Raw genomic sequence first — 27,305 nt, 5'->3', positions numbered from 1 at the left:
GGGGGGGGGGGGACCACCAGTCCCTGCCCACCCTCCCTAAGCTGTCGGGTGGCCACCAATAAATTCATAGAGCACTGCATATTAACTTACAGGAATCTAGAAAATGTTTGGAATTTCAGAAATTGTATTCCAATAAATATGGTTTAAGTTCTATCTAAGTTCTATCTTACATGATAGTTAGGCCTAGTTCACACGAACGTTTTTTTTTGCGGGTGCACGGGCCGTTTTTTTGTGTTCCGTATACGGTCCGTATACGGAACCATTCATTTCAATGGTTCCGCAAAAAAAACGGAATGTGTTCCGTATGCATTCCGTTTCCGTATTTCCGTTTTTCTGTTCCGTTGAAAGATAGAGCTTGTCCTATATTTGGCCGTAAATCACGGGTCGTGGCTCCATTCAAGTCAATGGGTCCGCAAAAAAACGGAACACATACGGAAATGCATCCGTATGTCTTCCGTTTCCGTTCCGTTTTTTCTGAACCATCTATTGAAAATGTTATGCCCAGCCCAATTTTTTCTATGTAATTACTGTATACTGTATATGCCATACGGAAAAACGGAACGGAAAAACGGAAAGGAAACAGAAACACAACGGAACTTAAAAACGGAACAACGGATCCGTGAAAAACGGACCGCAAAAAACAATAAAAGCCATACGGTCGTGTGAACTAGGCCTAAGAGAGAGCCCAATGTTACCATTTTGCTACAATAAATCTGTTATCACTAAATTACTGGCCATTTAGGCCTCATGCACACAACCGGTTTTTTTGCGGTCCGTAAAAACGGGTCCCGTAGTTCCGTGATCCGTTTTTTCTTCCGTGGGTCTTCCTTGATTTTTGGAGGATCCACGGACATGAAGGAAATTTAAAAAAAAAGTTGTTTTGGTGTCCGCCTGGCCGTGCGGAGCCAAACGGATCCGTCCTGACTTACAATGCAAGTCAATGGGGACGGATCCGTTTGACATTGACACAATATGGTGCAATTGCAAACGGATCCGTCCCCTATTGACTTTCAATGTAAAGTCAGGAGTCCCTATTATACCATCGGATCGGAGTTTTCTCCAATCCGATGGTATATTTTAACTTGAAGCGTCCCCATCACCATGGGAACGCCTCTATGTTAAAATATACCATCGTATTTGAGTTATATAGTGAAATCTCAGATCCGACAGTATATTCTAACACAGAGGCGTTCCCATAGTGATGGGGACGCTTCAAGTTAGAATATACTATGAACTGTGTATATGACTGCCCCCTGCTGCCTTGCAGCACCTGATCTCTTACAGGGGGCTGTGATCCGCACAATTAACCCCTTTGCTTACCGACTCCACAACCCTACTTTTGAAAACTGAGATTCCATACCTCACATCAATTTGGTGGCATCTCTCTAACTCCCTCGTATCTCTTTAATGGCCTGGTGCTCAGTGCTTTATATAGGGGTTAACTAGTACATTCTTCTCTAGAGGCCATTCCTTTTTTAATACAGGACACCTTGTTGGCTTCTGTTGCAGCAGCCTGGCGCTGCATGCTATAATTTGCAGAATAAGGCCTCTTTCACACTACAGTATGTTGAATTCAGTGTTTTGCGTTCCGTTTTTCACGGATCCGTTGTTCAGTTTTTTGCTTCCGTTGTGGCTCCGTTTCCGTTCCGTTGTTCCGTTCCGTTTTTCCGTATGGCATATACAGTATACAGTAATTACATAGAAAAAATTGGGCTGGGCATAACATTTTCAATAGATGGTTCCGCAAAAAACGGAACGGATACGGAAGACATACGGATGCATTTCCGTATGTGTTCCGTTTTTTTTTGCGGACCCATTGACTTGAATGGAGCCACGGACCGTGATTTGCGGCCAAATATAGGACATGTTCTATCTTTTCAACGGAACGGAAAAACGGAAATACGGAAACGGAATGCATACGGAACACATTCAGTTTTTTTGCGGAACCATTGAAATTAATGGTTCCGTATACGGACCGTATACGGAACGCAAAAAACGGACCGCAAAACGGAAAAAAAAAACGGTAGTGTGAAAGAGGCCTTACAGGCTGACCTGGATTGACGGATGTCTTTTTTCAGCCATACAAACTATGTTACCCTTACCCTTGTCGTAGTGAGTGGGCCTTTGCTTTTTGATCAAATTGTACTAATGTCTCATGTACAGCATGCAACATAGGGGTAGGTATACGATAAATTGCGCTGAGAAGCAATGGTAATTATGCTAAGAAGCAGTTATTAGATAAATGCATAGTATTGAGGATGTGCGATCCAGTTTCACTCTTATATTTTACAAACTATGTTACTATTTAGCTTATGATCAATAATTACACACATTACAAATCCTTCTCCTCTGTAGACTATATACAGCATATACAGTATACTTTTGCACCTGTATTTATAACTTTACACTTATCAACATTAAAAGGGTTGTCCCATCTCGGCCTCTCATGGCTGAGCATAGGTTCATACCCAGAAAACTTCTTTAAGGTTCCATTCACACGTCCGTAGTGTATTGCGGATACGCAAATAGCGGATCCCCAATACACCCAGCTGGTACCCCCATAGAACTGCCCATTCTTGTCCGCAATTGCGGACAACAATAGGACATGTTCTATTTTTTTCCGGAGATGCGGATGTGGAGAGCACATAGTTTTCCAGAAGTTCAATAGTGATGACCTACCCTTAGGATAGGTCATCAATATGTGATCGCTGGGGGTTCAAATCCCGGAATGCCCACCAATCAGCTGTTGGAAGGGGCCTCTTGCTGTGATGTAACGTCCATCGGTCATATAGCCTTAGTGCAGCTCAGTCTCATTCATGTGCAAGTACAAGCCATAAAACAGAAGGCACTGTATTTGGTAAAGTATGAAGAAGCCTCAGTGCTTGTCCGAATGCTGTGGCCCCTTCAAACAGCTGGTCAGTGGGGGTGCCGGGAGTCGGATCTCGATCAATCAGATATTGATGACCTATACTGAGATTAGGTTTAGGGATGAAACATCCGAAGTCGTTTGGCATAAAATTTTGTTTCAATACTGTATGGAGCGAGCGCTCTGTACAATATTAGAATGTACTGGCTCCTATGAGTCAAAGTTATTACTTTGCGAAGTCTTGCGAGACTTTGCATAATAACTTCATAAATTAATTTCTACTGTAAAAAAACATATCCCGAACTCGGGTACCTTGGAGCCGAACCCGAATTGAGGAAATTGTTTTTTTTTACAGTAGAAATTAATGTATGAAGTTATTATGCGAAGTCTCGCGAGACTTCGCGAAGTAATAACTTCGGCTCATCAGAGCCAATACATCCTAATACTGTACGGAGCGAGTATTATGTTTCATCCGGAGTCGATTCGCTCATCCCTAATTAGGTTAATTCCCAGCAAACCTATTTGAACTTGGCACTGTCATAGGATGCCACTCTGGCCACAAGTCAGTTTGTGAAATTTGTGATCTGCTAGATTTACCCCGGGCATATGGGTAATACTGTGAAGTGCAAACCCCTAGAAGTCACAACAGCTCAGCCAGAAAGTGGTAAATCACAAACCCAGAAGGTGCGGCCACCAAATGCACATGGTGCGTAAAAATCACTGATTCTCTGTTCCTCTGGAAATGAGGACCTGCTGTACTGTGACGATCACCTACCCCCAATGCTTTACAATTACGTCTTATAAAGCTGAGACTTTGAACATGAATTATCATCTACAAACAGCAGTGCCATCCTGCAGTAAACCATACACGAAGTCTATACTGAGCCTGGCCCTGTCAATCATAGTGCAGGGGGCGCAGCAGGGAGCCTGTAGGAGTAATAGCAACGCCCCCGTTGCTCCTAGTTCAGTTTTCTCAGAAATAAAGCCACATATGGGGATGGGGCCAAGACTGCTGGCTTCTCCGGACCTGCACATATTTCGCAGGTCAGCCTGTTTCACTACAATGATTCTGTTGACAGAAGCCCTTTAAAGGGATGTGTAACATCCTGAAGTATGTCACTAAACTTCTGTCACCCTGCTTCATAATGTTAGGTGTATATGTGTATTTCCATCTTGTGTTATCCAACTGTGCATTACCAATATATGTATTTTTAGGCCCTTATTATGTATTAGCTGTCATTTATTTCAATGTACACCAGCAGGTGGCAGCAGTATGTAGCAGGTTATAGTTAGTATCTCTAGCCTGGAATAGTCCATTCCAGGTTAGCTCCCCCCTTTCTGAGGAGGAGTGGAATGTTCCCACATCCTACCTCAGAGTGAGGAAGGAAAGTTCTAGTGAGTGTGTACCAGCCACCCCGGCTAGGGAAAGGCTGTGTTAGTAGTAGCTCCCAGAAACAGGGATCCCAAGACAGGATCGAGCCTTGGCTGAGGCAAAGATCACCCTTCCCAGCCCGAGTCTTCTACCTCAGCTGTGGACAAAGAAAGCAGCAATTACAGAACTATAGATCTCCAGGAAGACACCACCATACCCTGCGAGCAGTCCTGTGAGTACAGATCCAAAGACCCGGAGAAGCCAAATTCCTCCTCAGCTAGTCAGGCCCATTATAGGCAGACTACAGACAGAGTAGAAGACAGATACCTGCCAGATCTACTAGGCATATGACAAGAAGCAGAATAGATATAGATTCCTGCCACATATTGCCAATACCTGCTGGGACTCAAGACTATTGCTGTACCTTGTATGGATTTAAAGCTGCCATTCAGTAAAGACAAGTTGGATCCTATTACCTGCTTGGATCTCAATTATTCCTCAATTACTCCTGCTAACCACACTACATTTTATTGCAAGTGAGCCAGGATTCAGGAGTCCAGCCATACAAAGGTAGGAGACACCGTTGACACTACCATATCTGCTATACAGAGACATTATCCCCCTCTGGCATTCCTCACCTGGTACGTGAGTTATAACATCTTAAAGGGCCCTGCTACAGTACCTGCGCAAGCTGCAATTGGCGTCACGAACTATTACACATATATACTGACCGACTGCATAGCTGACCCAGTGTACCGGTGTCCTGCTCATTGCATAAGATAATAGCACAATATATCAGAAACCCCACATGATAGCTAAAAGCCACCATATTTGTATTCCCCACAATGTTCTTGCACCTGATTGGGCCTCCCTCAACCTCTGGGCCCCATAGCAAGTGCTATAGGCATGGTAGATGCTAGAGTGGAGTTGTTAGAACGAGGTCTGTGACGTCACTGGTCACATGCTCCTTCATGGTCACATGGTCAAGTGTGGGAAGTGCTTATAAACCCAGACTGCAGGAGCTTGTGAAGGAGGAGGAGCTGTGTGTGCCTGGATGAGCTGCAGGTCTAGAGGCCATAGGAGCTCATACACGAGGAGGCAGGGAGCATGTGGTGTATTCTGGGGACATGGGGGGTGGTTAATCTGTGAGAGGGGCATGTGGTGTATTCTGGGGACATGGGGGGTGGTTAATCTGTGAGAGGGGCATGTGGTGTATTCTGGGGACATGGGGCTGGTTAATCTGTGAGAGGGGCATGTGGTGTATTCTGGGGACATGGGGCTGGTTAATCTGTGAGAGGGGCATGTGGTGTATTCTGGGGACATGGGGGGGGGGTTAATCTGTGAGAGGGGCATGTGGTGTATTCTGGGGACATGGGGCTGGTTAATCTGTGAGAGGGGCATGTGGTGTATTCTGGGGACATGGGGGGGGGGGTTAATCTGTGAGAGGGACATGTGGTGTATTCTGGGGACATGGGGGGGTTAATCTGTGAGAGGGGCATGTGGTGTATTCTGGGGACATGGGGGGGGGGGTTAATCTGTGAGAGGGGCATGTGGTGTATTCTGGGGACATTGGGGGGGGTTAATCTGTGAGAGGGGCATGTGGTGTATTCTGGGGACATGGGGGGGGGTTAATCTGTGAGGGGGGCATGTGGTGTATTCTGGGGACATGGGGGGGGTTAATCTGTGAGGGGGGCATGTGGTGTATTCTGGGGACATGGGGAGGGGGGTTAATCTGTGAGGGGGGCATGTGGTGTATTCTGGGGACATGGGGAGGGGGGTTAATCTGTGAGGGGGGCATGTGGTGTATTCTGGGGACATGGGGGGGGGGTTAATCTGTGAGGGGGGCATGTGGTGTATTCTGGGGACATGGGGGGGGTTAATCTGAGGGGGGCATGTGGTGTATTCTGGGGACATGGGGGGGTAATCTGTGAGGGGGGCATGTGGTGTATTCTGGGGACATGGGGGGGTAATCTGTGAGGGGGCATGTGGTGTATTCTGGGGACATGGGGGGGTAATCTGTGAGGGGGCATGTGGTGTATTCTGGGGACATGGGGGGGTTAATCTGTGAGGGGGCATGTGGTGTATTCTGGGGACATGGGGGGGGGTTAATCTGTGAGGGGGCATGTGGTGTATTCTGGGGACATGGGGTGGGGGGTTAATCTGTGAGGGGGCATGTGGTGTATTCTGGGGACATGGGGTGGGGGGGTTAATCTGTGAGGGGGCATGTGGTGTATTCTGGGGACATGGGGGGGGGTTAATCTGTGAGGGGGGCATGTGGTGTATTCTGGGGACATGGGGGGGGGGTTAATCTGTGAGGGGGGCATGTGGTGTATTCTGGGGACATGGGGGGTGGTTAATCTGTGAGGGGGCATGTGGTGTATTCTGGGGACATGGGGGGGGTTAATCTGTGAGGGGGGCATGTGGTGTATTCTGGGGACATGGGGGGGGGTTAATCTGTGAGGGGGGCATGTGGTGTATTCTGGGGACATGGGGGGGGGGTTAATCTGTGAGGGGGGCATGTGGTGTATTCTGGGGACATGGGGGGGGTAATCTGTGAGGGGAGCATGTGGTGTATTCTGGGGACATGGGGGGGGGTTAATCTGTGAGGGGGGCATGTGGTGTATTCTGGGGACATGGGGGGGGTTAATCTGTGAGGGGGGCATGTGGTGTATTCTGGGGACATGGGGGGAGGGTTAATCTGTGAGGGGGGCATGTGGTGTATTCTGGGGACATGGGGGGAGGGTTAATCTGTGAGGGGGGCATGTGGTGTATTCTGGGGACATGGGGGGAGGGTTAATCTGTGAGGGGGGCATGTGGTGTATTCTGGGGACATGGGGGGGAGGGTTAATCTGTGAGTGGGGCATGTGGTGTATTCTGGGGACATGGGGGGGGGGGGTTAATCTGTGAGGGGGGCGTGTGGTGTATTCTGGGGACATGGGGGGGGGTTAATCTGCGAGGGGGGCGTGTGGTGTATTATGGGGGGGTTAATCTGTGAGGGGGCATGTGGTGTATTCTGGGGGCATGTGGTGTATTATGGGGGGGTTAATCTGTGAGGGGGGCATGTGGTGTATTCTGGGGACATGGGGAGGGGGGCTAATCTGTGAGGGGGCATGTGGTGTATTCTGGGGACATGGGGGGGGGTTAATCTGTGAGGGGGCATGTGGTGTATTCTGGCGCCATGTGATTGTAGGTCTGTGAGGGGGGGCATGTGGGTGTATTCTGGGGACATGATGGTGCAGATCTGTGGGAGGGGTGGGGGCTTTATGGGGTGTATTGGAGAGGGGGCAGATCAATAAGGGGGGGTGTAAGCCTCTGTGTATGGGGCTGGGTGTATCTTGTAGCTGGGGTGTGGTAACACTGATGTGTATTCACCCAATAGATTTTGTTCTTGAGAGCAGACTGGCCGAGCAAAGGGGTTGCCATGGAGACGAGCACACAGTGCCCACCGCTGTACAGTCTGATGGCAGGAAGGATGCTGTATGCACCACTACACACTATATTTAAGGGGTTGTTGTCACTGCTTGTCATGTCTCGGTGGCAGTCAGTAAACAGAATCTGTCCTAAAGACACAGCATGACTGTGTCAGAAGAGCTGAAGTCCCGTGTAGGGCTGCAACGATTAATCGATAACTGGATTCGTTGCCAACGAATCCAGTTATCGAATAATCGTCCGGTTCGTTGCTATGCGGGCAGTTTACTTTAAGTCACTGCATCTTTATTTTACCTTACAATGACGCTCCAGTAACGGGCAGAGCGGACGGCGGCGTAACATCACTTACTCATGTGACACGCCTGCTCCGCCTCCTTCATTCATAAAGTGGGCGGAGCAGGTGCGTCACGTGAGTGACATTACGCCGCCGTCAGCTCTGCCTGTTACTGGAGCGTCATTGTACGGTAAAATAAAGATGCAGTGATTAGTCTGCTGTGAGCAGCGGGGCTGTTATGGGGAGGGGGATCTGGGCACAGGGCCCCCTCGCCATAGCGGCGCGCCCCACAGGGCCCCAGACTGAGGACAGGGAGCCTAAAACTGGACCTCTGGCCGCCCTACTTTACCTGCTGAAGTAGCAAACAGCCTGAAAGAACGTCTGTCTGTCCTTTTGGAGAGCACACAGACAGGTGAACTGATAAGCAGGACAGACAGGCCAATGTGTGGGGGTGGGGGCTGTATTTTTCTAAAGCCAAGTTCAGATGACGTAGTAGAAAGGTATCCTGGCTTGTCTGTGCCGTCTCCCCAATGGGCGAGTGCGTTAGCGCACTGTGAATACAGCGACTGAACTTGGCCTACATGCACTTGCTTTAATAACGACATCCCTCATATTTCAGTCACTTCAGCTGTCTTGTGTATAGAGGCCGGGTTACCAGGAACAAGAGGCAAATAGCCAATTTTATATACTTAGAGTATCATTAACTTTATTTTTTATTTCTTGTAGGTAAACAAACTGATCAAATTGGTAAAAGTGGCGTTACTCTTTTCATATGCAAGTCTGTATTTAATGTATAAAACTGTAAATGGTTCTGAAATGTTGGTAACAAACACTTTATTAATAAACGGTTTGTCACTTTTTTTCTTTGGTGTTGGGGGGCTGAAAATAGACAACCAAATGTTATTATTGGTCTCTCAGAACATGTCAACAATTTACATTAAGGTGCAGTGTTCTCAGATATACAGACACCCTGCAATTATATCTATGCACACACAGGACAAAGGGTATTTATTGAAAAGTTTTTAAATAAAGCATATATTTAATAAATCAAGTATGTGACTTTAATGTGTGTGTGTGTGTGTGTGTGTGTGTATATATATATGTGTGTTTCACACTGAAGGCATCAAAACTATGAATTAACACATGTGGAATTATCTACATAACAAAAAAGTGTGAAACAACTGAAAATATGTCATATTCTAGGTTCTTCAAAGTAGCCACCTTTTGCTTTGATTACTGCTTTGCACACTCTCGGCATTCTCTTGATGAGCTTCAAGAGGTAGTCACCTGAAATGGTTTTCACTTCACAGGTGTGCCCTGTCAGGTTTAATAAGTGGGATTTCTTGCCTTATAAATGGGGTTGGGACCATCAGTTGCCTTGTGGAGAAGTCAGGTGGATACACAGCTGATGGTCCTACTGAATAGACTGTTAGAATTTGTATTATGGCAAGAAAAAAGCAGCTAAGTAAAGAAAAACGAGTGGCCATCATTACTTTAAGAAATGAAGGTCAGTCAGTCCGAAAAATTGGGAAAACTTTTTGAAAGTGTCCCCAAGTGCAGTTATAAAAACCATCAAGCGCTACAAAGAAACTGGCTCACATGCGGACCGCCCCAGGAAAGGAAGACCAAGAGTCACCTCTGCTGCGGAGGATAAGTTCATCCGAGTCACCAGCCTCAGAAATCGCAGGTTAACACAGGGCTTGACAAATTTCTTTGGAATCTAGGAGCCAGCTAAAAAAGTTAGGAGCAGTTTTTTTTTTACCTTTAAAGCCTTATTTTCAGTGACAAAAATAACACCTCTTAAATTAACATATAAAGAAGTCTAGAACCAAACAACATGGGCATTGTTTATTATCAGTATACTGTGACGTCACTGCGTGTATAATCCCTGCGCTGTGACGTCACTGCGTGTATAATCCCTGCGCTGCAGCTGACAGAACGGAGATCCCTTCCCCAGGATGTTTGGTCCGGGCTCATTAATCTCCTAGAACTGCAGCTATGAAATCCACAGCGTATTGCAGCAAATACCAGCAAAATGGATAAGATTTTACCAAAAATCCTCACACTTCATAAAATCCACACGGAAATGAACGTACTGTGCACATTTCCAAGCTGCACCGCGGTAATATAGGATTTCACTATGTGTAACTGATCGTGGCTTAATTCCACACGCTACATGTAGAGTTTGATAAAAAATCCACAACAGGTAATCCTCTGTGGAAAATATTTCCATCGGAATTACCCCAGGAATACTGAGGGGTCTTCCAGCTCTCTCATGGATTGTCACCAAGCTTCCTGGTCTCCTAGTCCTGAGGAGAACATCTCTAGTAAACTACAAAGCTATGCGCTCTGGGACATATGTCCTGCTCAAGGACTGTATATCTCAGATGGCATATGTTTATGTGCATGGACCCTTATTAGAATAGTGGGTGAAATAAGGTCCTCCTTCTGGAGCCAGTAATATGGTAGAATAGGAATGTTAGGAGGAGGGCCTCCTCCTGGAGCCAGTAGGATATGCTTTAGAGGTGTTAGAAGGAGGTCCTCATCCTGGAGTCAGTAATCTAGCCTGTTCACTATAGAATCAGCTAGAATGGAGTTGTTAGAAGGAGGTGCTCCTCTATTATCATTGCTAGAAGCTGCAGAGGTATTAGAAGGAGGTCCTCATCCTGGAGTCAGTAATCTAGCCTGTTCACTATAGAATCAGCTAGAATGGAGTTGTTAGAGGAAGGTGTTCCTCTATTATCATTGCTAGAAGCTGCAGAGGTATTAGAAAGAGGTCCTCCTCTATTATCAGTAATATAATCTGGAGAGGTGTTAGAAGGAGGTTCTCATCCTGGAGTCAGTAATCTAGCCTGTTCACTATAGAATCAGCTAGAATGGAGTTGTTAGAAGGAGGTCCTCCTCTATTATCATTGCTAGAAGCTGCAGAGGTGTTAGAAGGAGGTGCTTCTCTATTAGTATTGCTAGAAGCTGCAGAGGTGTTAGAAGGAGGTCCTTCTCTATTATCAGTAATATAAGCTGGAGAGGTGTTAGAAGGAGGTCCTCATCCTGGAGTCAGTAATCTAGCCTGTTCACTATAGAATCAGCTAGAATGGAGTTGTTAGAAGGAGGTCCTCCTCTATTATTATTGCTAGAAGCTGCAGAGGTGTTAGAAGGAGGTGCTCCTCTATTATCATTGCTAGAAGCTGCAGAGGTGTTAGAAGGAGGTCCTTCTCTATTATCAGTAATATAAGCTGCAGAGGTGTTAGAAGGAGGTCCTCCTCTACTATCAGTAATATAAACTGTAGAGATGTTAGAAGGAGGTCCTCATCCTGGAGTCAGTAATCTAGCCTGTTCACTATAGAATCAGCTAGAATGGAGTTGTTAGAAGGAGGTCCTCCTCTATTATCATTGCTAGAAGCTGCAGAGGTGTTAGAAGGAGGTGCTCCTCTATTATCATTGCTAGAAGCTGCAGAGGTGTTAGAAGGAGGTCCTCCTCTATTATCAGTAATATAAGCTGTAGAGATATTAGAAGGTGGTCCTCATCCTGGAGACAGTAATCTAGCCTGTTCACTATAGAATCAGCTAGAATGGAGTTGTTAGAAGGAGGTGCTCCTATATTATCATTGCTAGAAGCTGCATAGGTGTTAGAAGGAGGTCCTCCTCTATTATCAGTAATATAAGCTGTAGAGGTGTTAGAAGGAGGTCCTCCTCTATTATCAGTAATATAAGCTGTAGAGATATTAGAAGGAGGTCCTCATCCTGGAGTCAGTAACCTAGTCTCTTCTATACAGAGCAGGCTAGAATGGAGTGGGCAGAAGGAGGTCCTCCTGTATTTGCTGTGGCTTATTGAGTTAATATTGGTCCTCTCTGAGAAGTCCTTAATCTAGTCGGCTGTGGCAGATAAAACTGTGAAATTAAAATACATGAAGGGTGTGCTCAAGCGGTCGGCGTGGTTTTAGAAGTGGTATTTTGATTGACACTTGTGTTTTATTGGCAAAACCACACAGCCATTAATGAGAGTTTTAACAAAAAATGGCCGCGCTGTGTGAACACAACTGTAAAACTCTGAATTTGATTATGTCGGCTTAGAATTACATCATTGGTGTAGGAAATGATAAATGAGCCGGGCCACCCTTCCCTGCCATTCCTCCTTATTTAGAACTGGTGTAAGTGACTTGGAAGGGGAAGAAGTCTTAGATTTTGCCGCAAATCACCTTTGAGAAAAAATCTGCACCAAATATACACTAAAAGGTCGTATATATTTGAAAATAAATGACCCCTTAGTTCTATTTTTATGTATTGGTGAAAACAAGCAGAATGGAATTTTTTCTATTGCATCAATAAAAATATATATGAAAAAATGATGTAGGAAATTCATAAATCTAGTAAAACAGTTTCCAGAATTAAGAATGCAAAGAATATAATAAGTAACATGAAGAACAGGAGGACCTCCTCCTAACAACTCCATTCTAGCCTGCTTTATAGTGAACAGACTAGATTTCTGACTCCAGGAGGAGGACCTCCTCCTAACAACTCCATTCTAGCCTGCTTTATAGTGAACAGACTAGATTTCTGACTCCAGGAGGAGGACCTCCTCCTAACAACTCCATTCTAGCCTGCTCTACACTGAACAGGCTAGATTACTGACTCCAGGGGGAGGACCTCATTGTAACAACTCCATTCTAGTCTCAACCCTATAGGCATGGCCATGTGCATCCGCAATCCGGCCCTCTGCTTCTGGCTGTGACTTTAGAGAGCTCCCAGTACGTGGAGGTGCGTGGATACTGGAAACGTATAAGAGGCTGCATTGTGAAAACGTTTCAACGTGTCTCAAAGTCTGATCTGTTTGGCCTGGTTTATTTGTAAAAGGGGTTGATGTACAAGGCACAAATATGACTTAATGCTTTTCCTTCAGCTTTCCTCTTGTGTTACTATGCACCAGAAATCAGGCAGACGGCTTAGTGCAATATGCTGCTTGTATTACTTGCACCGCCTACCAGTTTTCTCTACTTTAATACCTGGAAGGAGAGACATAAGGGCCCTGAAAGGGTTAAACCATTCTCCCATATTGACTGCACCTAAGAAACTCACTGTTGCATGTGTGAAGGCATCTGTGTTGGTCCCATGTGCACTCATTGCTGAGAAAAATGTTTTAACGCCTCCAGTAGTAATGAGAGTAGCGAGCTTCGGATGCTAAGTAAGGCTACTTTCACACTGGAGTTTTGGCTTTCCGTTTTTGAGATCCGTTCAGGACTCTCTCAATCGGTCCAAAACGGATCAGTTTTGCCCTAATGCATTATGAATGGAAAAGGATCCGTTCAGAAGGCATCAGTTTGCCTCCGATCAGTCTCCATTCTGCTTCGGAGACGGACACATAAACGCTGCTTGTAGCATTTTGGTGTCTGTCTGATGAAACTGAGCCAAACGGATCCGTCCTGGCACACAATGTAAGTCAATAGGAACGGGTCCATTTTCACTGACACAGTCTGGCACAATAGAAAACGGATCCGTCCTCCATTGACTTTCAATGGTGTTCATGACGGATCCGTCTTGGCTATGTTAAAGATAATACAAACGGATCCGTTCTGAACGGATGCAGACGGTTGTATTATTGTAACGGATCTGCACAAAACGCGAGTGTGAAAGTAGCTTAAGTTATTCGTTGAATGACTCGGTAATTGTTTTTGAAAGTGGAAAACCTAAAATCGCACTCGGTTCTAACTGGTACCTCGGAACCGAAGCCGAGTTAGTTTTCAAGTGGTTTTCCACTTTAAAAATTAATTACGTGCGACTTCATGAATAACTTCGACTCATCGAAGCCCATACATTCTAATACTGCACGGAGATCCATACAGTATTAGGCCTCTTGCATACAAATGTATTTTAGTTCCGTTTCCCTTCTTGCGGATTCCATTTGCGGTCCGTATGCCAAAAAACGGAATGTACTCCGTGTGCATTCCATTTCCGTATATCCGTTGCGCTAAAAGATAGAACTTGTCCTATTATTGCCAGCAAGTAACGTTCTGTTGCTCCATTCAAGTCAAAGGGTCAGCAAAAAATACGGAATGCATACGGAACACATCCATTCAGAGATGTTTTTGCGGAAATACGGAACGGAAAGAGAACGGAAATGGAAACACAACGGAAACAAAAAAGGAACAACGGATCCGTGAAAAACGGACCGCAAAATACAGAAAAATAAATACGGTTGTGTGCAAGAGGCCTTAATGCGAAGTTTTGAACAAAGCAACTTTGGATGTAGCTCGCTTCGTTCAACACTACCTTCCAACCCTGGACGGTTTTTCACTTTTTGCGTTTTTGGTTTTCACTTCCTGCCTTTCTGGGGAGATAACTTTTTTATTTTTCAGTTCACATATCCATATGAGGGCTTGTTTTTTGCGGAAAAGTTGCACTTTCTAATTCCACCATTTTATAATGCATATGATGCAGTGGGGAGCTGGAAAAAAATTCCAAATGGGGTGAAATTGGAAAAAGATTTCACAACAGTTTTATGGGTTTTGTTTTTACAGTGTTCCCTATATGATAAAACTGATCTATTAATTTCATTCTCCAGGTCAGTACGATTACGACGATACCACTAGGGCTGCAGTAAACAAATATTTTTGTAATCGAGTATTCTATCGATTATATTTCTCGATTCATCGAGTAATCTAATAAGAAAAAGCTACTTAAAATAACGTACGTAATTAGGTATGTATAAAGTTATTGGTTTGAAGGGGTTAATAACTTTATACATGCCTAATGCCAAGGTGCTTCCATTAACCCCTCCAAACCAATAACTTTATACATGCCCATTGGGTTTGGAGGGGTTAATGGAAGCACCTTGGCATTAGGCATGTATAAAGGTATTGGTTTGAAGAGGTTAATGAAAGCACCTTGGAGGTGCCTTCATTAACCCCTCTCTAAACCAATAACTTTATACATGCCAAGGTGGTGCCTGCAGCCTCCATTAACCACTCTCTCTCCATCTGCCTGCCCCCAGCCTCTGATCTGCCTGCCCCCAGCCTCTGATCTGCCTCCCCCCCAGCCTCTGATCTGCCTCCCCCCCAGCCTCTGATCTGCCTCCCCCCCAGCCTCTGATCTGCCTCCCCCCAGCCTCTGATCTGCCTCCCCCCCAGCCTCTGATCTGCCTCCCCCCCAGCCTCTGATCTGCCTCCCCCCCAGCCTCTGATCTGCCTCCCCCCAGCCTCTGATCTGCCTCCCCCCCAGCCTCTGATCTTCCTCCCCCCTCCCCCAGCCTCTGATCTGCCTGCCCCCCTCCCCCAGCCTCTGATCTGCCTCGCCCCAGCCTCTGATCTGCCCCCCCCTCCCCCCAGCCTCTGATCTGCCTGCCCCTTCTGGTAACGCAACCCCCCCCACCCCCTCCCCAGTATTAATCATTGGTGGCAGTGGCCACAGGGTCCCCCTCCTCCCCCCCATCATTGGTGGCAGTTTGCAGTTCCGATCGGAGCCCCAGCAGTGTAATGCTGGGGCTCCGATCGGTTACCATGGCAGCCAGGAGTCACGCTACTGAAGTCCTGGCTGCCATGGTATGTTAGTGAGCAGAGAGCAGCATTATACTCACGTGCACTGTGGCTGCCGGTCGCTCCTTCTCATAGGTCTGTGCGGCGCATTGCTAATGCTTACAGCATTAGCAATCCGCCGCACAGACAGAAGAAGGAGCGACCGGCGGCCACAGCGCACGTGAGTAAAAAAAATGGGTCAAAGGGTCAGCAAAAAATACGGAGTGCATACGGAACACATCCATTCAGAGATGTTTTTGCGGAAATACGGAACGGAAAGAGAACGGAAATGGAAACACAACGGAAACAAAAAAGGAACAACGGATCCGTGAAAAACGGACCGCAAAATGCAGAAAAATAAATACGGTTGTGTGCAAGAGGCCTTAATGCAAAGTTTTGAACAAAGCAACTTTGGATGTAGCTCGCTTCGTTCAACACTACCTTCCAACCCTGGACGGTTTTTCACTTTTTGCGTTTTTGGTTTTCACTTCCTGCCTTTCTGGGGAGATAACTTTTTTATTTTTCAGTTCACATATCCATATGAGGGCTTGTTTTTTGCGGAAAAGTTGCACTTTCTAATTCCACCATTTTATAATGCATATGATGCAGTGGGGAGCTGGAAAAAAATTCCAAATGGGGTGAAATTGGAAAAAGATTCCACAACAGTTTTATGGGTTTTGTTTTTACAGTGTTCCCTATATGATAAAACTGATCTATTAATTTCATTCTCCAGGTCAGTACGATTACGACGATACCACTAGGGCTGCAGTAAACAAATATTTTTGTAATCGAGTATTCTATCGATTATATTTCTCGATTCATCGAGTAATCTAATAAGAAAAAGCTACTTAAAATAACGTACGTAATTAGGTATGTATAAAGTTATTGGTTTGAAGGGGTTAATAACTTTATACATGCCTAATGCCAAGGTGCTTCCATTAACCCCTCCAAACCAATAACTTTATACATGCCCATTGGGTTTGGAGGGGTTAATGGAAGCACCTTGGCATTAGGCATGTATAAAGTTATTGGTTTGAAGAGGTTAATGAAAGCACCTTGGAGGTGCCTTCATTAACCCCTCTCTAAACCAATAACTTTATACATGCCAAGGTGGTGCCTGCAGCCTCCATTAACCACTCTCTCTCCATCTGCCTGCCCCCAGCCTCTGATCTGCCTGCCCCAGCCTCTGATCTGCCTCCCCCCCAGCCTCTGATCTGCCTCCCCCCCAGCCTCTGATCTGCCTGCCCCCAGCCTCTGATCTGCCTCCCCCCCAGCCTCTGATCTGCCTCCCCCCCAGCCTCTGATCTGCCTCCCCCCCAGCCTCTGATCTGCCTCCCCCCAGCCTCTGATCTGCCTCCCCCCCAGCCTCTGATCTGCCTCCCCCCAGCCTCTGATCTGCCTCCCCCCCAGCCTCTGATCTGCCTCCCCCCCTCCCCCCAGCCTCTGATCTGCCTGCCCCCAGCCTCTGATCTGCCTCCCCCCCAGCCTCTGATCTGCCTCCCCCCCTCCCCCCAGCCTCTGATCTGCCTGCCCCCAGCCTCTGATCTGCCTCCCCCCAGCCTCTGATCTGCCTGCCCCTTCTGGTAACGCAACCCCCCCACCCCCTCCCCAGTATTAATCATTGGTGGCAGTGGCCACAGGGTCCCCCTCCTCCCCCCCATCATTGGTGGCAGTTTGCAGTTCCGATCGGAGCCCCAGCAGTGTAATGCTGGGGCTCCGATCGGTTACCATGGCAGCCAGGAGTCACGCTACTGAAGTCCTGGCTGCCATGGTATGTTAGTGAGCAGAGAGCAGCATTATACTCACGTGCGCTGTGGCCGCCGGTCGCTCCTTCTCATAGGTCTGTGCGGCGCATTGCTAATGCTTACAGCATTAGCAATCCGCCGCACAGACAGAAGAAGGAGCGACCGGCGGCCACAGCGCACGTGAGTATAATGCTGCTCTCTGCTCACTAACATACCATGGCAGCCAGGACTTCAGTAGCGTCCTGGCTGCCATGGTAACCGATCAGAGCCCCAGCATTACACTGCTGGGGCTCCGATCGGAACTGCAAACTGCCATCAATGATGGGGGGGAGGAGGGGGACCCTGTAGGATATGGCCGGCACATTCATTGGTGGCGCAGTGGCCACAGTCCCTCCCCTCCTCCTCCTACTCTGTCCTCATTGGTGTTCAGCAGCAGCCGCGCACAGTGGGGAGGGAGGGACTCCCTCCTCCTCCCTCCTCTGTGCCGGCCGGCTCAGTCCTGCCTCTCTGGCCTCTGGAGGACACGGAAGCGGTGAGTGAGACGCTTAATTTCAGCCCTAGATACCACATATGTATAGTTTTTCTTGCATTTTAATACTAAAAGAAAATAAAAACGTTGAGAAAAAAGTATTTTTTTCTTTTCATTGCCATATTCTGACCCCTTTAATTTTTTTGTACATATGTACAGAGCTGTGTGAGGGCTCATTTTTGCAGGATGATCTGTGCTTTTCATTGATACCATTCTGGGGTACTTTTTGTCAAATTATTTTGTGGGAGGAGAAGCAACCAAAAACGTCAAATTGGCCATTTTTACTTTTTTTTTTTCCATTTCGCCATTTGCCGCATGGGAAAATATTTTTATAATTAAATAGTACAGGCGTTTTCGTATGCGGCAGTACCCATGATGTGTAATTTTTTTTTATGTTTACATTTATTTATTTACATTTCGCAGAAAGGGGGTGATTTGAATTTTTTGATTTTTTTTTAACTGTTTTATTTTTTAAAACATTTTTTTTTTTTATATATTTTATACAAGCAATCATCAGATTGCTTCTCTCATACACTCCAATCCATTAGCATTGGAGTTTATGGGAGTTTCAATGTATTCCTGTAGAGCCCTGCCACAGGCAGGGGCTCCAGAGGAACTAATGTGCGGCAGCTTCAGTTCATTCCGAAGAACTGAAGCTGTCACACAATGCATCTTGCTCCCTAAGGCTAGGTCTACACGACGACATTTGTCGCGCAACATTTTGTTGCACTAATCTCGCGCGACAATTTTTATAATGGCAGTCTATGGTGTCACACTGCAACATACAACATGCTGTGACTGCAACGCAACAGTCGCAAAAAATCCATTCGAGATGGATTTTTCTGCGACTGTTGCGTCGCAGTCGCAGCATGTCCCATGTTGCAGCGCGACACCATAGACTGCCATTATAAAAATTGTCGCGCGACATTAGTGCAACAAAATGTCGCACGACAAATGTTGCGCCCTATCTGTCGCACGACAAATGTCGTCGTGTAGACCTAGCCTTAATCTCCGCAGGGGGGAGCACACCCGAAAGTGCTCGCTTCAGGCTTTAAGAGCATTCAGATGCCATGTTCACGTTTGACCACGGCATCTAAAGGGTTAAAAGAAACCGCCGGTCGTCGAATTTATTTGTATGAAACAGCAGGCACCTGGCGGCTATGGTGCCCACTCGCGAATTCATGTTTAAAGTCCCTGTTTGGGAAGGGGTTAATATATGCAAATGAGCCAGGTGTGATCATGATTTCACTGCCTGGCCCTGTCAATCAAAGTGCAGAGGGTGCAGGAGTTGCAGAGAAATAAGAGCCTCTAGGTGTAACGGCAACGCCTAGCGGCTCATTTGCATATATTAAAACTAGTGATGAGCGAAGTGAGCTTCAGATGCTACATCCGAAGTCGCTTCGTTCAAAACTTCGAATTAATGGTGTACGGAGATCCGTCTCTGTATAGCATTAAAATGTATGGCCAACTGGTACTTCGGAACCGAAGCTGAGTCCAAGTTTTAAAGTGGTTTTTCACTTTAAAAATCAACTACCGAAGATATTCAACAAAGTCTCGCGCGACTGCAAATAACTGACTTTGGCTCCTAAGAGCCCATACATTTTAATACGGTACAGTGACAGATCTCTGTACAATATTAATATGAATTGAACTAAGCGACTTCGGATGACGCATATGTTCGTGTGCATGAGCCCTTATTGTGAGCCACAACCCGTAGTGAAGCTACTCAAAGATAAGGTATAAGGGAAAGATCTGCATCTGTTCTGTGCTTTTGACCCACATCTGGTTTTGGCCGACAATAACTGATGGAAATAACTGACCAAATAACTGAAGTGTGAACTCAGCCTAAGGCCTCATCCACACGACCGTTGTGTGCATCCGTGGCCGTTGTGCCGTTTTCCGTTTTTCTTTCGCGGACCCACTGACTTTCAATGGGTCCTTGGAAAAATCGGAAAATGCACCGTTTTGCAGCCGCATCCGTGATCCGTGTTTCCTGTCCGTCAAAAAAATAGGACCTGTCCTATTTTTTGGATGGACAACGGTTCACGGACCCATTCAAGTCAATGGGTTCCGTGAAAAAACACGGATGCACACAAGATTGGCATCCGCGTCCGTGGCCGTAGGCTACTTTTACACAGACAGATCCGCAGATCCGTCTGCATAAAAGCTTTTTCAGAGCAGAGTTTTCACTTCGTGAAAACTCAGATCCGACAGTATATTCTAACACAGAGGCGTTCCCATAGTGACGGGGACGCTTCAGGTTAGAATATACTAAAAGAACTGTGTACATGACTGCCCCCTGTATTTAACACATTGGTGGCCAGTGCGGCCGGCCCCCCCTCTCTCCCCTGTAGTTAACTCATTGGTGGCCAGTGTGGCCGGCCCCCCCTCCCTCCCCTGTAGTTAACTCATTGGTGGCCAGTGCGGCCGCCCCCCCCCTCCCTCCCCTGTAGTACCGTAGATTCATTAAAATCTCCCCCCCTATCATTGGTGGCAGCAGAGAGTACCGATCGGAGTCCCAATTTAATCGCTGGGGCTCTGATCGGTAACCAGCCAGACACAGACATCGCAGCTCGCAGGTAAGTATAATGCTTCTACAAATTGCTAAGTAACCATGGTAACCGGGACTGCAGTAGCGTCCTGGTTGCCATGGTTACCGATCGGAGCCCCAGCGATTAAATTGGGACTCCGATCGGTACTCTCTGCTGCCACCAATGATAGGGGGGGGAGATTTTAATTAGGAGGGGGAGAGAGGGGGGGTTACCGATCGGAGCCCCAGCGATTAAACTGGGACTTCGATCGGTACTCTCCGCTGCCACCAATGATAAGGGGGGAGATTTTAATTAGGAGGGGGAGGGAGGGGGGGCCCACTGGCCACCAATGACTCTACAGTACTACAGGGGAGGGAGGGGGGGCCGGCCGCACTGGCCGCCAATGAGTTAACTACAGGGGAGGGAGGGGGGGGGGGCGGCCGCACTGGCCACCAATGAGTTAACTACAGGGGAGGGAGGGGGGCCCGGCCGCACTGGCCACCAATGTGTTAAATACAGGGGGGGGATCTGACAGCAGGGGGCAGTCATGTACACAGTTCTTCTAGTATATTCTAACCTGAAGCGTCCCTATCACCATGGGAACGCCTCTGTGTTAGAATATACTGTCGGATCTGAGTTTTCACGAAGTGAAAACTCTGCTCTGAAAAAGCTTTTATGCAGACGGATCTGCGGATCCGTCTGTGTAAAAGTAGCCTATGACCACGGACGCGGATGCCAATCTTGTGTGCAAAAGTGTGCATGCTGAGAGTTGTAGTTTCATAACAGCTGCAGTGCCGCATGTTACTGACCTCAGGTTTAGGGATTTACATTTACATGTACCTCTTGTCTCTTTTACAAAAATGGCTGCCACAACAAAACTAAATATGATCATAAACCTTTGCTACTGAACTAAGCAACGATTTACTAGTATTGTGCAATTTTAACTTTTTCGTTGGAAACTTTCATTTAAGTAAATGTTTCTCAACCCATCGCATATGACAGGTAGTCATCCATGTGGTGCCACTCCCCAATGTGATCTATGAGAGTCATATGTTCCATGTGTAAACTTTGAACTATTGTTTATGAGAAGCTTCGCACGGATAGATTATCCTTCAGAGAAACAAGGTGATAAGGCCTCCAAAGATGAAAAAACGAGTACGACTTTCTATCTTCTGGGTGTCGATGTACAGGCGGAGAACAGAGTTTTCATTGGAAACTTGGGCTTCTTCGTAGATGATTTTGTATGTCTTTTTTCCTCTTTTATTGATCTAGTATACATACAGTGCTGGCACTGGTTTAGTACATCCAGATATTGTTTGGAAGGCTACTTTCACACCAACGTTTTTGCTGGATCCGGCAGGGATCAGCAAAACCGCTTCCGGCACGATAATACAACCGTCTGCATCCGTCATGAACGGATCCGGTTGTATTATCTCTAAAATAGCCAAGACAGATCCGTCATGAACACTATTGAAAGTCAACGTGGGACGGATCCGTTTTCTATTGTGTCCAAGAAAACGGATCCATCCCCCTTGACTTACATTGTGAGTCATGACGGATCCATCTTGCTTCCCACCACATCGCGGACAGAAAAACTCTGCTTGCAATGGTGATGCATCCAAACGGAATGGAATTCATTCTGGTGCATTCCATTTCGTTCATGGGGACAAAACGGAAGCGTTTTCCCCCCGCTATTGAGATCCTATGATGGATTTCAATAGCGGAAAGGGAAAACGCAGATGTGAAAGTAGCCTAAGGTGGACCCCACGTCTATCAGATATTATGGCATACCTGTGGACACACCATAAATGTTGAGGTGGGAATGTCCCATCTCACGATAGACATTGGTCATATCACAAGGTTATGCCACCAATGTCCAACTTATTGAGATCCGAAAGCGTCATGTCACTCCTGTCAGCTCTACTCCGCTTCATTTAGAGGCCGTATAGTTCAATTATAGTCAATGGCTGACCATGTGACTGTCAAGAAAAAGTTGAGCAGAGCTAACAGGAAACTAAGTGGACCAGTACATGTCACATTGCTCCTGTGATCATTGAGGTCATAGTGGTAAGATCCCCACTGATGGGATTTTGCCAGCATATCACAATACATGCCACGAATGTCTATCCTTAGACAACCCCTTTAACCCCTTGGTGACCAGTGCTGTACATGTACCTTAAATATGGCACTCACTTAAACAGAGGCCTAGGGCTAGAGTCTGTGATCAGTGATAATGTCAATCACAGACATTAAACCCCTGAGACCACAGCATCTGAGTGGTGCAAATGCAGGAGATGCATGCTCCGGACACAGCTTCCCTCAGCTGAGATCGGGGAAGCTGTTACCTTATAGTGATAGGCATCGGAGCCTCAAGCAGGCTCTGGTCTATCACTGGTATATTCCAACACAGGCCTGCAGGTGGCAGCACTGCATCGGAATATAATGAATTCTGTAATGGATAAAAATCCATTAAAGAATAGACATGGGAATTTTATGATTGCTTTCTATAGTCACTTAGGGTGAAAAAAATAAGAAAAAAGTAAAAAAAAAAAAAAAATGAATAAAGGTTTATTGGTCGGCTCTGAAATATGCTGTGGGTTTTTCACTCCCAAATCCAGCCCAAAAAGCACTGTTTATTCACTATGTGTAAACATATCCTAAAGCTGGCCATACACATTCAACAGCACGGCTAGACGATCATTCAGTTTGGCCAAGCACGTACAGTATGCATTGTCAATGGGTAGAGAGGAAGAAGGCCGACTTATCTCCTGAGAGAGCAATATGATAGGGCAAAAATATTCAGTTCACCCCAATCCTTCTCATCTGTTGGGGGAGAGTTGGGCGCTGACCATATACATCATACTACAGGCTGATCCCACCATTTCTGCTAGATGGCTGCTCTATGGTAAAGTAACAGTGCACTTAGGGCTGCAGCTATCGACTATTTCTGTAATTGAGTATTCTATCGATTAATCTAACGATTAATCAAGTACTCCAATACCAAAAAACAAATTAAAAGAATGTTTTTCTTTATAAAAATGTATCAGCCCCCCCCCCCCCCGTGCCATCAGCTTCCCCCCCATGCAATCAGGTTCCCCCATGCCATCAGCTGCCCCCTCAGTGCCATCAGCTGCCCCCCAGTGCCACCAGCTGCCCCCTCAGTGCCACCAGCTGCCCCCCAGATTCAATTGAGTAATCGTTTCAGCCCTAGGTGCACTGTAAGCTAAATACACTCTGAATGGTTTCCTGTATGATATAATGAGGCACCATTCTCAGAAGCAGATGGTTATGGACACCGTCGTACAATATTTGGGTAGGGGGCAGCTGCCTAAACTGTCCTTATAGGGGTTCTCCAGGAATGATTTACAATGGCCGCCAGCTTCTGTCCTAGAATTGGAGCAATTCTGTCTGTCCACTTGCAGAGCTGAGGTGGGGAGCCTCACTAACGCCCCCAGGAAGCTCTGAAAGGGACAGCAATCAATTGTAAATCAATCCTGGAGAACCTCTTTATTTATTTATTTATTTATTTATTTTCTAATTTAATCTTTCCATTATACAACACAAGTCACACAATCCATACAAAATTCCACAAAATTTAAACCCAGTAAGACCCCAACCCATCCCAGACCTCCAAGACGGACGATCTAGAGTAGGGAGGGCCAACCTGCGGCTCTCTAGCTGTTGTAAAACTACAACTCCCAGCATGCCCAGACTGACTACAGCTATCAGCCTACAGCAGGGCATGGTGGGAATTGTAGTTTTACAACAGCTGGAGAGCCGCAGGTTGTCCATCCCTTTTCTAGAGAGACAAGAAATATAAAAAGGAGAACCCCTTTATGGTGCAGGAAACAATGGAAAAGTTGTTTTCAAGCATTGAGCAGCTGAAGGGTTGCTAACACTGGATTCCCACTGGAGTGCTGCCTTCCTTGTGGTGTTCATGGACTGGTGAGGGTCCGGATTCTATCTCCCTGAAAGCGTGCACCCACTTACCTTTCTTTTTGTAAATTTTTAAAACATTTTTAGTTTTTCTCTTCATCACTGTGCTGCTTCAAATAAATATAGACAGGTAGTATATAATAGTATAGTATAATAATGCAACCACCAACCTCTAACGCTCCCCCAACAACCTATGTACTTACCTCGGTCCTCAGGTATAAATATTAGGGACAAAAACCTGTCACTCCTACCTGCAGCCCTGTATAGCCCATGTTTATTATAATCAGTATAATAAATTATAAATAAATACATTAGAAATAAACAACTACATTATAAACAAATAAATAAATCCACACCTTTTCCCTCCTGTGGCCCCTGCCCCAGTCCTGGATACAGCAGTAATCTGTGCACACATCACAGGGAGGAGACTGCCGGCATCAAGTACGTGCGGGAGTCAGCGCCTGCACCGCACATACATGTCCAGCTGACACCGCACATACATGTCCAGCTGACACCGCACATACATGTCCATAGCATGTCATATAACACACAGTGCCATACACAGCTCTGCCTCTATACAACAACATCTATTGCCGAGCCCAGCAAACTTGGAAAGCAACAGGAGGATAAAGCACAGCGGTGTACATGTGGCTCCACACAGTGTGTATGTACAGCGCCTAGATACACCCTTGGATACACCCTTACAAAGTTGGGAAAGTTAACTCACCCCTTTTTTGTGCCGGAGGCAGCGCAGCCCTCTATATAGGATTCATACAACAGAATTCATTGCCTGTAACTGTACAGTACGGTGAGTCAACATGATGGGCTGCAGTGATTGGTGGGGACGGACTGGGGTGGGGAGACTACCGACCTCTGTGGTAGGTTCTCCCTGCCGTCCGTCATATTGGCTGTACATTCCACGTGTACGGTGCGCCCCCCCTGGTGGCAGGCATGAGGTACTGCAGTCCTACAGTATGATAGTCAACTGGAAAATGTGCTTGTGCAGTATGGGCAGGGGATGTTTTATACTCATTCACATAACACATCTCGATGGACAGCTCTAGGTGCACATTAACACACAGTATCTTTTTTTTGCCTTCCACATTGATGCACCACCATTTGTCCAGTTTACAGCATCTTTCAAACTGAAGGTACACTCCGGGAACATTGCGACTTAACAAAGATAATCAACCGTCAATATCCCCTAGGATGAATTAATGTGCAGCGCTCTGCTACCTGCGATAGTCCCATAGAGAAAGAATGGAGTGGCCGCGCACATGCACCACCCTCTCCATTCATATGGGTTCCAGATATTTATGGATAAGGTAAGTTTTTATCTTGGTACAGACCGTTAGGGTACGACCACACGGTCAGGTTTCCTGATGTAGTTTTGGCAGCTAAAATCTGTAATAGATCATAAACTATAACTATTATTATTGTTGTTGTTAAAGCACCATTAATTCCATGGCGCTGTACATATGAAAAGGGGTGCACGTATATAATATTAAATAAGTAAAATAAGCATGAACAAGACAAGTTACAAAGTGGTACAGAGAAATAGAGGGTCTTGCCCACGAGGCTTACAATTTACAAGGGATGGGGAAAGGACACAGTAGGTAAGGGTAGAAGCTTGTCAATAGGGTGGTATAGTGGCAACAGGGTTACTGTAGGTTGTAGGTTCACCTGAAGAGGTAGGTTTTCAGGTTTCTTTTGAAGGTTTCCCCTGTAGGTGAGTCTAATATGATGGGGTAGAGAGTTTCAGAGTATGGGGGATGCACAGAGGTGATACAAGGAGAGTAGAGAAGGAGATCTTGTGAGGATCAGAGATTACATGTGGGGATGTATCAGGTAAGGCTTCGTTCACATCACCGTTCAGCCTTTCCGTTCTCCTGCTCCGTTTAGGGGCAGGAGAACGGAAAGGACGGATAAGCACATAACTGACACCAAACTGAGTCAAACGGAGCCTGAGGACCCCATAGACTATAATGGGGCCCGTTATGTTTCCGCTCAGAAGATGATTTTTAAGCGGAGACAAAAGTCCTGCATGCACAACTTTTGTCTCCGCTTAAAAATCATGTTCTGAGCGGAAACATAACGTACCCCATTATAGTCTATGGGGTCCTCAGGCTCCGTTTGACTCAGTTTGGTGTCAGTTATGTGCTTATCCGTCCTTTCCGTTCTCCTGCCCCTAAACGGAGCAGGAGAACGGAAAGGTTGAACGGTGATGTGAACGAAGCCTAAGCAAGTCAGAGATATAAGGAGGGGACAGGTTGTGGGCAGGTTATGTATGATTTAGTATTTAAAACTGAATTTGCAGGGCAATGGGGAGCCAGTGAAGGGATTGGCAGAGGGGAGAGGCAGAGGGGTATCTGGGGAGATGTGGATTATTCAGGCAGCAGAGCCGAGGATAGATTGAAGGAGTGTGAGAGGCCACAGAGGAAGATGTTACAGTAGTCTAGACGGGAGATGATGAGGGCATGTACAAGCATTTTTGCAGACTCCTGGTTGAGGAATGTGACTTCTCTTTTTTTAATTCACTCCTGGAAACATGAACATGTGTCTGTACCCTACAAGTGCCCTCAATTAGAACAGCATAAGAGTAGTGACAGACCTGCCTATATCACCAGTCTGCCAATTACAGTATGTGGTAATATTATTTGCCATTTGCTATTATTGCCAAGCGCTTACTTAGGGTGACCATACATCCTCTTTTTCCCAGACATGTCCTCTTTCTGGGGTGAAAAAAGATCTCCGGGATTCTCAAGGAAGGTTGGGGGGAGGGTGCCGCTGACGAGGACTTTGTTAGTCAGGAGGTAGCCACCTAGAACCAGCTAATGCAGGGATCGGCAACCTCCGGAACTCCAGATGTTCTGAAACTACAACTCCCAGAATGCTCTATTAACTTCTATGTGAGTTGTCAGAGCAGCCGACCATGTTTGCATGCCGGGAGTTGTAGTTTCACAGCAGCTGGAGTGCCGAAGGTTGCTGATCCCTGAGCTAATGGGTGCCAGCAGTCACCTCCATTTTGCTGTTGGAAGTGCAAAATCTAGTGAAGAAAAATAAGAGCGGCATCTTTCCTCAGAATTTTCTCCAGCGGCAATGGAGCAGGACACTTGCT

The 27,305-nt window shown here is 46.4% G+C and overlaps 1 protein-coding gene across 1 annotated transcript in view; it reads right to left on the bottom strand.

The window, feature by feature from the left end:
• LOC122932372 (transmembrane protein 45B-like) overlaps positions 1-24,980 on the bottom strand; it is a 50,492-nt gene extending 25,512 nt beyond the window's left edge. Inside the window, exon 1 of the mRNA XM_044286742.1 lies at positions 24,915-24,980. The gene's annotated coding sequence lies outside the window, so the exon portion shown is untranslated. The remainder of the gene's footprint in view (positions 1-24,914) is intronic.
• Positions 24,981-27,305: the final 2,325 nt, after the last annotated feature.

The sequence above is a fragment of the Bufo gargarizans genome, chromosome 3, assembly GCF_014858855.1.
Source record: "Bufo gargarizans isolate SCDJY-AF-19 chromosome 3, ASM1485885v1, whole genome shotgun sequence".
NCBI lineage: Eukaryota > Metazoa > Chordata > Amphibia > Anura > Bufonidae > Bufo > Bufo gargarizans.
The sequence above is the reverse complement of the archived record's forward strand: the minus strand, read 5'-3'. Positions and strand labels throughout refer to the sequence as shown.